Source organism: Elgaria multicarinata, chromosome 15 (assembly GCF_023053635.1).
Source record: "Elgaria multicarinata webbii isolate HBS135686 ecotype San Diego chromosome 15, rElgMul1.1.pri, whole genome shotgun sequence".
Classification (NCBI taxonomy): domain Eukaryota; kingdom Metazoa; phylum Chordata; class Lepidosauria; order Squamata; family Anguidae; genus Elgaria; species Elgaria multicarinata.
The window spans coordinates 6,850,766-6,862,970 of record NC_086185.1 but is presented as its reverse complement, the minus strand read 5'-3'; the positions used below and the strand labels follow the sequence as shown (position 1 = coordinate 6,862,970).

At 45.3% G+C, this 12,205-nt stretch overlaps 1 protein-coding gene across 1 annotated transcript in view; it reads right to left on the bottom strand.

Moving 5' to 3' along the window:
- Window positions 1-402: 402 nt before the first annotated feature.
- Window positions 403-12,205, bottom strand: part of PABIR2 (PABIR family member 2) — a 137,655-nt gene continuing 125,852 nt past the window's right edge. Inside the window, exon 11 of the mRNA XM_063141868.1 lies at window positions 403-417. The gene's annotated coding sequence lies outside the window, so the exon portion shown is untranslated. The remainder of the gene's footprint in view (window positions 418-12,205) is intronic.

Below are 12,205 nucleotides of genomic sequence, written 5' to 3'. Positions count from 1 at the left end.
ACACTCCCATCCATGTGGCATGTAGATATTTGGTGCCACCCCCATCCACCCGGCCTGGCCAGGCTGCTACTTCTTCCCTAGAAAAGTTACATTGGTGATCCCACCCAATCAGGAATCACACAGTGGAGACATGATAGCACTCTTCAAGTACTTGAAAGGCTGTCATACAGAGGAGGGCCAGGATCCCTTCTTGATCCTCCCAGAGTGCAGGTCACAGACTAATGGGCTCAAGTTACAGGAAACCAGATTCTGGCTGGACGTCAGGAAAAACTCCCTGACTGTTAGAGAAGTATGACAATGGAACCAATGACCTTGGGAGGTTGTGGGCTCTCCAACACTAGAGGCTGTTAGTAACCTCAACATGGAGATTTGATTTAATTTGATTTATTACATTTATATACCGCCCCTTGGCCAAAGCTCTCTGGGCAGTTTATAAAAGTTAAAAACAGTGAACATTAAAAAGTATACAAAATTTAAAATCATCAAAAACATAAACAGTATAAAATCAGCGGTATCCATTTAAAAACAACAGTTGTGGGGTCCGTTAAAAAACAAACAAACTTAGTGTTGTTAAATGCTGTTAAATGCCTGGGAAAAGAGAAAAGTCTTGACCTGGTGCCGAAAAGATAACAATGTTGGCGCTAGGCGAGCCTCATCAGGGAGATTATTCCATAATTGGGGGGGCACCACTGAAAAGGCCTTCTCCCTTGTTGCCATCCTCTGAGCTTCCCTCGGAGTAGGCACTCGGAGGAGGACCTTAGATGTTGAGCGCAGTGTACGGGTAAGTTCATGTTGGGAGAGGCGTTCCATCAGGTATTGTGGTCCCAAGCTATGTAGGGATTTATAGGTTAAAACCAGCACCTTGAATTGGGCTCAGAAGCGTATAGGTAGCAGGAACGTGTAAGCCACCTTGGGTTCCTTGCAAGTGGAAAAAAGGGGATATAAATGTAATAATATATGCTTTGTTTTGTTTTTATAATACGATGGAAATTGATGGATGGCTGCATGAGTTGCCACACAGGCATTAAGGTGCTTTTTATACTGTATTTTGTATTTGTGTTTTTAGACTGTTGGTTGTTTTATTATGGTTTTAATTTTTGTGAACCGCCCAGAGAGCTTCGGCTATTGGGTGGTATAAAAATGTAATAAATAAATAAAAAAAATCCTATGCATGTTTAGTAAGAAACAAGTCCTACAACTCCCAATATGCTGGAAGATGTAGGACTTACTTCTGACTAGGATTGCGCCCTTAATGTATTTATGTATGTGGTCCTGTTGGACTCCCGTTAGACTAGTGGCAGTCGGAAAGAGGTATTTGCTTGTGTGTGTTTTGTTTAATCTCCATTCGTATCCTAGCTGCTTTTCATGGCTTCATGTTTGCATAGATCTGCCTCATCAACCTTATTTACAAGGGAGCCCAGATTAATATCAATGGAGCGATCCAACGTTATCCTTACAGCACCCCTGCAAGGTTGGTAGGGTTGCCAGATCTTCCATGGCTGACTGTGTGCCTTGGAGGGTGGAGCCTGTGATCTCATGGGTGGTGCCTGGTTGAGCAGAGGGTGAAGCCTAGTAATAGTTGGCAACCTATAGGAAGAGATCTCAAACCTCTAATTTGATCTGATTTCTACAGTGCAGAATCATCACCCTATTTTTATATATATGTTTTCAGAACAGACTGATAATGCCTGAGTTAGAATTTAGCTTTCGGTTGCTGTAGACACATAGAAAGAGATTTGGGGGGGGGGGGTTTGAAAGAAAATGCTGCAAAAGGCAGGGAGTGATTTAAATGTTAGACTGGGGAAAGACTACCGGGGTGGGTGGGGTTTGAATCCTGTGCAAAAATAGCTTGATTCCTGCCCTACACCCTGCAATATTAGTCCTTTCCGGGGAACAGGGGCATTATTAAGCACTCAAAAGATTTGGTATCCATGCCCATAGGACACATGTCTGCATAAAATTTGCATATATTGATGGATATCTATATACACAAATGTAGAAATAATTACTAGGATTTATTTAAAATTCACAGGAGGCAAAGCCGGCCATAAATTTCTCATCCGGATAATCTCAAGCAACGTAACGTTCTTCAATTTATTTGCACCCTGCTTCAGATCATCCAAGACCAACGGAAAGAGGTGTTTTGTTTTGTTTTCGTTTTGGTAAGCTTAATTGCTGTGCAGGGAAAGATTTGGGGAGGAGGCGGAGTTACAGCATGTGGAGAAGCTGGAGTTAACCCTTCCCTCCCTAGCCTGGCAATTAAGCTGAGAAAATAATCTTCCATTGGCACCAGTAGACACTCAGGGCTTTTGGAAATAGATCCTGGTATATACATCTGGGGCCAGGGATGGTAGGTCCAGGCCTAGCAATACCCATGCCTAGGAGGAAGACGAGGAGGAGGAGGAGGAAGAGGAGGAGAAGGAGAAGGCTAAAACTCCAGCACTACTGGTCAAACCTTGAGATTTGGCAAATGCTGGAGATAAATTAGGTTGAAACTTACCTGAAGCTGCCAAATTGAGCTTCCTAGAAGACTTTGGCAATTACCTGTGGGCTCACGTAGCGTGGCCACCACTTATTACCAGGACAAAAGGGGACACAAAACTGCATACAAATTGCATGGGATAAGTTATATGTATAGATGCATATTTGAAAACAGGGAATACATTTTTGTCTGTTTTTTCTGGCTCTCTTGCTTCCAGAAGTATGTTTGTGCTATGCCCCCCCCCCTTTGTGAAACTGTTGCTGTTTGGGTGAGTTCCGGGCTCAGTGAATAGCCAATCAGCTGTGAGGGGCGTGTGCATGAGCATCGGAGGCATGGACCTGTCCGCCATTTTTGCCACATGTTTGGATGAGTATCGGTGTGTTTTATCGCCGAGTATGCTTGTGTGGTTTCTTTAAAATACAAAAATATCTCTACACAGGAGTGCATATTCAACAAAGTTCATATCCCCCCATGTGTTGCTGCACATCTGCGCTAATGCACATCCCTCACAAGTAATTAAAAAACCCCTCTGCCCCGTACCCATCTCCCTAGCCCTGCCCACTTCTATTTATTTATTTATTTATTACATTTCTATACCGCCCAATAGCCGGAGCTCTCTGGACAGTTCACAAAAATTAAAAACATTCAAAGTATAAAACAACAGTATAAAACCACAATATAAAATACAATATAAAAGCTTAACCAGATAAAAACAGCAGCAATGCAAAATTACAAATTTAAAACACTGAGTTAAAATTTATTTATAGACTGTTAAAATGCTGGGAGAATAAAAAGGTCTTCACCTGGCATCTAAAAGCATATAACGTAGGTGCCAAGCAGACCTCCTTAGGGAGCTCATTCCACAGCCGGGGTGCCACAGCAGAGAAGGCCCTCCTCCTGGTAGCCACCTGCCTCACTTCCTTTGGCAGGGGCTCGCGGAGAAGGACCCCTGAGGATGACCTTAGGGTCCGGGCAGGTACATACGGGAGGAGGAGTTCCTTCAGATACTGATAGACATGTGCAAGCACCATAACAGGGCACACGTGCTCCCACAATGGCACTCCTGTAATTACGGTAAATATCGGTTGTGTGTGTCCCTTGAGCGCCAATCGTAGAAACAGGAGAAATTTGGAAGCATTCCTCTTGTGTTGCAAAAGGGCTGCAGGTGAAGATCAGGCCCTAGTCAATTGCATATAGAGACAAATGGCCTTACAAAGCACAAAGGTAGATCATTCCCTCTAGTTCTGACTAAAACCCAGAGCGGATTTACAGTCCCTCTGAAATCTGAGTCACCAGCTTCCGGTGGGTGAGGGTGATCTATTAAACACATACATTTGCTTTTTCCTGTTTGATATTTTCTTTTTCTTTTTTTTACAGTTAGTTATATATGAACAAGAAGATCAGACGCTTGAGGTTACAGACAGGATTCCACTTGATGGCTCTTCTACAGTTATATGAAACATTCAATTCATGAACTGTTTCCCTTTAACCACCACTCTAATCTGACCAAAATACAAATCCTGGGAGAGAGATAGTTTTATCTGATTGTTGGCTGCTAGATTTCAAATAAATCCATTTCAAAAAGCCTGCTAATTATGAGTCTGCACACATTTAGCAGAGAACGCTGTTCAATAAAACATTTCAAGCTAATTTGACTGCCCATTTTCCGCGTCTTGTTTTTTTTTTTTCCCCTCTCTTTTTAAAGCTGCTCATAAAACGTACAGCAAGATGAATATGGATTCTTTTCATCAGTCTGACTACAAAGGGGCTAAACTGTTTAATTGCATGAGATTGGGTGCTCTTTTCTTGAATACTGGTGAAAAAACCCCATTAAAATCTGACCAGTTGCTACTCCCAATTTGCACTGATGCTAATCAAAGTGGAACTGAGCCTCTTGGGATCAATTCTGCTCTGTTAAAGTCTACTGAGTTTAGAAGAACTCCCTTGGATATGTATGAGATTATATGAGTTAACCTCATATAAGGTTGATAAATAAGAAACCTCTGGGAGCTTGGATGTGATGATTTTCTGCTCCCTTTAAATATTATAAACCACTAGGAACTTGTGAAGCATTGATCTGTACCAGCCACCCCTCGCCTTCCAAGCCCTCCCGCCTGACATATCTGAGGACAGGCAGCGGAAGAGGAAATTCACATGCATGCAGTCCAATCCTACGCATCTTTGGGCTGAATTGATTTATATCATGTGAACAGTCTGACTTCCTGATTTGCTGCTGCATGGGATTATTATAAGTAGTAGCAGTAGTAGTAGTATTACCCTTTATTTATTTATTTTAAAAAATTTCTAACCCGCCTCTCCATCCTGATCGAGGCAGGGAACAACAACAGCATAAAACACATAAAACATTCATCAAAACACAATATACATTGTTAAAACTTCCTAAAAACATACTAAAAACATCCTAAAGGCATCCTAAAATTCCACTGGAGAGGGCCAGAAGACATCAGTCTTTATAGCTTTCTTAAAAACTAAAAGACTGTTCAATTGATGAATCTCCTCTGGCAGGCCATTCCACAGTTTGGGAGCAGCAGAGGAAAAGGTCCTCTGGGTAATACCTGTCAACCTAGTTTTGGCTGGCTGAAGGAAGTTCTTCCCAGATGACCTGAGTGTGCAGGGCGGATTGTACGGGAAAAGGCGTTCCCGCAGATAGCCTGGACTCAAACCATGTAGGGCTTTTAAAGTTGATAACCAACACTTTATACTTTGCCCGGAAACTAATCAGCAGCCAGTGAAGAGATTTTAAAAGTGGTGTAATATGGTCACCCCTAGGTGTACAGGTGACCAGCCTGGCTGCCATATTTTGAACTAGTTGAAGTTTCCGAACTAGGTACAATGGTAGCCCTATGTAGAGCGCATTGCAGAAGTATGTGTATGTGTATATATATATATATATATATATATATATATATATATATATATAAAACTCTATTTAACAAAGAGGTTTTAAAAAGTTAAAAATATATATAAAAACATACAAGTCAGACATTGCAGAAGTCAAGCCTTGAGGTTATCAGCACTTGCACTACAGTCTTTAGGTCTTCCGACTCCAGGAAGGGGCGGATCAGCCGAAGCTTATAGCAGGCACTCCTCGCCGTCACATCTATCTGGGCTGTCATTTGGAGCGACGGATCCAGGAGCACCCCCAAACTGCGAACACAGTCTTTCAGGGGAAGTGTAGCCCCATCCAGAACCGGTTGACACACCTCCAAACCCAGATTCTGGCCTTTGACAGCAAGCACCTCCGTCTTGTCTGCATTCAGCTTCAGTTTGTTTTTCCTCATCCAGCCCATTACCGCCTCTAAGAATTCATTATTATTATTATCCTGCTTGAAATATCTTTTCACTTGTTGTTTGGTCAGGTCATCATTTCATTTTGATGTTTTATCAGTTATTTCTATAGTATGAATTAGGGCTGCGCACCCACTCCCCGAACCACTTCGGGTCGATCCGGACCTCCTCCAATCCGCTCCAGAACCGGATCCGGAGTGAGATCCGGCGGTCCAGATCGATATTTTGCCCCCACTTTCCCACTTACTTGCCTCAGCGGCAGGCGGCGTAGGCACATAAGTGGAGAAGGGGGAACAAAATGGGGGGCAAATAAGTCCCCTCCCCCTTACCTGGCTCCGCCGTCTGCCACCGCACAGACTGTGGCGGCAGCAGGCGGCGGAGCCAGGTAAGCCCCCACTCCCCCACTTACCCGTTGCTGCCTTTGTCGCCATATGGTCTACCTATTGATACAGACTGCAGCGGTGGCACCAGGTAAGCCCCCCTCCCCCATGGCCCCTTAACCTGCTTCCGTAGCGGTCCGGACAGTGGCTTCAACTGCGGCCCAGGCCTCAAGCCAGAAGCAGGCCACGGCCTGCTTCCAGCTTGAGGCCTGGACCGCAGTTGAAGCCGCCACCCAGACTGCTACAGACGCAGGTAAGCCCCCCTCCCCCCTTACCTGGCTCCGCCGCCATCGTCCCACAGACTGTGGCAGTGGTGGTGGCTGCAGCAGGTAAACCCCCCTCCCCCCACTTACCTGGGTCTAGAGCTTCAGAACAGTCTGAATCGCTTCAGACCGTTCTGAACCCGCTGAAGCCAGGGAAGGAGAGAGGGTTGCAGGGTCCTCACCTGTCAGGGATACCCCAGACCACTGCCTCGTTTTTAAATGCAAGTTTCTAGGCTCCCTTCTTGAAGAGTTGACTATTCGCACAACTGTTGGTTAGTGTGTTGTCTGTCGGGCCCAGTGCACTATTTTGCAGGGTTGAGTTGACTATCTCGGCTGGCTACAGAGTTCCCGGGCAAGAGTGGCCGAAATTGTGCTGGCGGCTCTGCTACAGTCTGCACAACTTGCAGAGGTTGCTGGGATAGCACCAGGAAGACTGAAGGAGGAGGGTGGGCAGGGAGAGGGCTTTGTCAGTCAAACGCCGGGTTGACTATTAGTCCACTCAATGCCAGCCCCAACCACTCCACGGTTGTGTAGGAACATGTTGTGAGGGCAGTACTCCCTCAATAATCAATAATCGTTGACTATTAACCCACCATGGACTGTTGTGTTGTCCGAACGCAGCCCGGGAGTGGCACCTTCTGCTCTTCCTTCTCACAACCACCATTGTCTGGGCCAGAGCAAGGGGCAGGTGAAAGAACAAGTCACAGCAGTGAAGAGGAGGCGCAAGTCCAGGCAGCTCTTGTTAGTCGGCCCCTGCTGGGGTGTGAGCCCTTGGCAAGAGCCCCACTGTGTCTACCCTTCACGCTGGCTCTGCAGCTCAGACTGTTGCCGGATTATGTGTCTGTCGATGCCCTAGCTTCTCCCTGACAGTTGGAATCCATGTTGTGGCTTTTAAAAAGGTGGGCTGCTTCACCAAGGTTCTGCTCACCATGCTCCCATCATCAACGTGGACCTTAACAACAAGTCCTCTTTGCGTAGCCACTACTCCTTCCCTACTCATCTGGGTTGGCAACTGGAAAGTGAGCATAAGCTCCTCAGTAGGGCATTTTGGCCCTGGGGTCTTCAGTAGCTGAGCTGTATTCTACCATTTCTACAGGATGCATTTTAGATGTGCCAGAGGTTAATGAACGGCTAGCATGAGACTGCAAACCCCTACACGTACAGCAGCCATCTGGCCCCAACACTGCTTGGACAGAGGGCCCCCAGTGCCATTTCACTGTCTAGCACACTGTTACACAAAAGCCCCTCTGAAATCAGTGGGGCCTCGCTTCCAATTCATGTGTACGAAATTCGGCTGTAAGTACAGCATTACTGTTTCATGGCACCACGGTGTTGCCTCAGCTGTGAAACTGTGAATGGATTCATTCCGTTTTTTGTCTCTAAGTTGAATTAATCCCTAAGACAACCACTTTGCCATATTGTGAAAACATGTGTTTGGCTTGCATCTTTTAAACAGATAATTAATCATAGTTTTTGAATTACTATCAACTATTTTAAACACACATCAATGCACCCTAGCTATTCAGGTTTTGAGGAGAAATAAATTATATGTAGTCAAAAGGTCCTCCTCCCATTTGAAGACTCAAAGTTGAAGCTGGGTTATGGACTACAAGCCCCATCATTCCCAGCCCACATGGTGGCTAGGAATGATGGGAGTTGTAGTCCAGCACATCTGCAGCATACCAGGTTATGCCATTTGGCTACACTCATTCTAAGGATTTTAAGGTTGGGTGCTCCTGTCAGAGACTTCTTTTTAATATTTTAAGGCAGAGGTGGGCAACATGATACCCACAGGTCTCATGTGGTCCCAGGGCCCCACATCAATGAATTGGGGGGAGATCAGCCATTTTAGTCCTACAGAGCACTAAGATGGTCCAACTATAGCTTGCTCTCAATAACTCAAGCTGACCCTTTTAGCATTCTGTAGCTGCTACAGAGTGGCAGCAGGGTCAAATTTAGCTTAAAAACAAGCTTAAGTTGATCTTTCTAGTGATCCATCACATTTGGAACTGAATTTTGTTGGAGAAGTGCCAACCTTTTTCAACACCCCACAAAGTGTGGCCTGGGGAAGTCGAGGCAGGGCAGGGAAATAAGTCCCTGTTGTTTTTGCTGCAAGCGTCTAACACGATCACCTCTCTGGAAACAATTAGAAAGTGTTCAATATGGCAGGTCCCAATGTGAGCTGGAAGCATCCCAGAATCCTTAGTGCAGCTTACACCAACCTGGTACTATCCATATGTTTTGGATCCTGGCCATACTGGCTGGGGTTGATGGGAGCTGAAGTCCAAAACATCCGGTAGGCACCAAATTGGGGAAGGTTACCTTAGTGCACAATCCTACGCATATTTAGACAGGAAAAAAGTCCTACAACTCTCAGCATGGCTGGCTGTTGGCATGCAGGACTTTCTTCTGTCTAAACATGCATAGGATTGCTCCGTTAGTGACATCGTCAAGGGCTGTGGAGTGTCCTCTCCCTTTGACTTCTCTCACCCCTAACCCTTTAGCCAGTCCTGGCTGTAGGGCACACTCAATGTAGGGCACACTCAGGTACATTATACAGGAGATGGAGACAAGATTGCTAAAAGTCATAATAATGCTGCACGTCTGGCATTTTATGCCTGTAAAGTTAGGGGGTAATGCACCAGGTTCCATTTTTATTCACCTTTAGCAGCACGGTGAAAAAAAACTAAGCCATATTGGATTGCCCTAAGTGATACTTTAAATGAGATATTCTAATTTAACATTAACCTTACCCTACTGACAGTTTTACTTGGATTAATTAAAGGTGTAGTTTCCCCAAACTGTAAAATCATTTGGGCTGTCTTTTGATTGATGCATGAATATGGCTGGAGTGGAAATTGGAAAGCACAAGTCCCCTTTCTTCGCTAGCTGATAGAATAAGATATGGATCCTGTTAGAAATAAATAAATGTTGCTCCAAGAAAATAAGGCCTGAAATTCATCCTGAAATTTAATGTTATGATTTATGGAAGCCATTTAGCATCTAGCACAGCCTTCCTCAACCTGGGGCACTCCAGATGTGTTAGACTACAACTCCCAGAATGCCCCAGCCAGCTGCAGTCCAACACATCTGGAGTGCCCCAGATTGAGGAAGGCTGATCTAGCACATAGGAGCCAAACCTCTTTCGGCCCAAAGGCTGAATTTAGTTTTGGAGAATTAATTCCAGTGATGGGCACGGCCAAAGCAAAAGGATGTGAGGCTAAAATACTGAAAATACCAGCTATTTTAGCTTAGACCTCTTACTGCCAAAACATAGGGGTTTCTGTGTTAAGGAAAACAAACACATCCTTACCAGGCTTTCCTCCACTCCCCTCAGGTGTTTCCACATTTACTATGGGCATCTTTAGACGGAGACCAATAGCAACCACATGATTTGTAAATGAAAACTTCCCCTCCGGGTGATGCTCCATAAAGTTCAGTGAAATGGTGCCATCTAGTGGCGGTATTGTAGTACAATGCCGACTTTACACACAGGGGATATCCCGCAGGAATTTTAAATAGTGCATTATCTCTGATCTTTTTTAAAGCAAGATTACCATCAGAAGACACAGGAGACACCCTGGTTGTTGACAACGTCGTGTAAAGGGCCTGCAGACTTTCGTGAGTGGCTAATCATTAGCATGCAATAAATTGCTCATGTAGAGAAGCTCTAAGCCTTAGGGGAGGCATTTCAACCTAGAATAGAGAGGGGGGATGAACATGCAAGAACCAAGTGTGTGGCCATCCTGTGATTTCTATCACTTGCTTCAGTCCAATTCCATATTTAAGGATGTCTTGGCAACTGCACCAGAACACCACTTTGTATGATTGAACAGTGAAAAGAGCAAAAGTAAGCTTCCAATCCCTGCCCACTACCTAAATTTATGGAGCAGAATTTGGAAGCAGTGAGTCCTGGGAATGTTCAGGAGATGCTTACTCTGTCCTTCTCTGAGTTCTGGCTCTTTGCTAAGCAAATACAATATATCAGTCAATCTAGCAGTTTTGACTGATTCAAGCACAGTTTTACCAGGAACTTTCCAAAGTGATGTCTGAGCAGCAGCCAAAGTTAAAAGCCAGGAGATCAATCAAGTAGAAATGCAGTCCAAAAGTACAATCAGGTAGAGGTTCAGGGGTCAGTAGCATAGAGAGCCAAACACAAGGTAAAGGAGGAAACAAGTTACAGCAGCCAAACCTAAAATCAGACAATTCCAGTAGCTCTCAAGTTACAAGTGAGACTTGATATTGCTGGAGCCACCAAAGCTCACCCAGGACTCAGCTGCATCATGTTATAAGCTTTGCTCCTGAGGAGTTCCTTCCTCCTGAGGAGTCCTCTTTGGTAGCCAGGCACATCTTCCTATAGGAGCCCTACTGGCCTGCCTTTTGAGGTGATGAACACTCTCACCAGCTAGGTGGTCGCTCAGCTTTAACCTCTGCCTCAGAAGCTAAGCCCTCTGCCTCTAGAGGAGGCAGATCTGAAGGTTATTTGAAGGAACGCCTCCTCCCATATGTACCTGCCCGGACCGTAAGATCATCCACAGGGGCCCTTCTCCGTGAGCCCCTGCCAAAGGAAGTGAGGCAGGTGGCTACTAGGAGCAGGGCCTTCTCCGCTGTGGCACCCCGGCTGTGGAAAGAGCTCCCCAGAGAGGTCCGCCTGGCGCCTACGCTGTACTCCTTTCTTCGCCAGCTGAAGACCTTTTTATTCTCTCAGTACTTTAACACTTAATTTTAACTTAAATTTAAATTTTACTGTTCTAATTCTGTATTTTAATCTTATATCAATTTTTGCTGCGTGGTTTTATCCTGGTTGTGCTTTTTATACTGTATTTTGTATTTGTGTTTTTAGACGGTTGTTTTATTATGGTTTTAATTTTTGCGAACCGCCCAGAGAGCTTCGGCTATTGGGTGGTATAAAAACGTAATATATAAAATAAAATAAAATAATAAATAAGGTGTCAACCCTGAACGATCAGGGCCATCTTGAGTAGGGCCTGTTCCTTGAGGGCATCTACGCTGCAGCAGCAGAGGCTGGTGGCTATGATTTCAATGGGGCTGAAATCCATTCTGAGTTTGGGGCAGAACTCTAAGGGAACCATCCAAGGTGCTGAACCCTATCCTCAAAACAGGGATAGCACCTTTAGAGTTCTGACTGGTCCTGGCTTTAACCCAGAATGGATTCACAGCCCCACTGAAATGAGTGTCACCAGCCTCCCCAAGACCAAATCTCCCCCAAGAGAGTCATGGCACTCCCCCAATGAAAGCCACAGGTCTGTCTTGGATCCCAGTGGTGGCCAGTTCCATCCCCTCCCTAGCTGCACTTTAAGACATCAAAGGACTCAAGGGCAGCAACTGTTTATGCCACCAAGGCAGCTCAGAGGCTGGAGATGTTACCAACCTGATCTCCTCTGTACTGCAGCACCCCCCACATAATGGTCAGAAAGGGTACTGCAGCTCATGAGTTCAGCCAGACCAGCTGCCTCAAGGAAGCAAAGAGGCGGCTGATTCTATATACTGTTGTTTCAAGTTTGGTTCTTCAGTCTGAGCAACTCGCTGCACTAAGTAGCAATGCAGACCTCTTCATGCACCATCTCTTGCCTTGCCTACCTGTTCTGATATCTGACCACCAGCTCATCCTGCCTCTGGCCCTTGGTCCTTATTTGTGTGGTCTGGAATCTGACCCATTGCCAATCCTCGACCATGTCATCCACCAATGTGGACCTTGATTCACCCATACCAAAACTGGAGTTCCAATACTGGTCTGTCTCTGAGTGTAG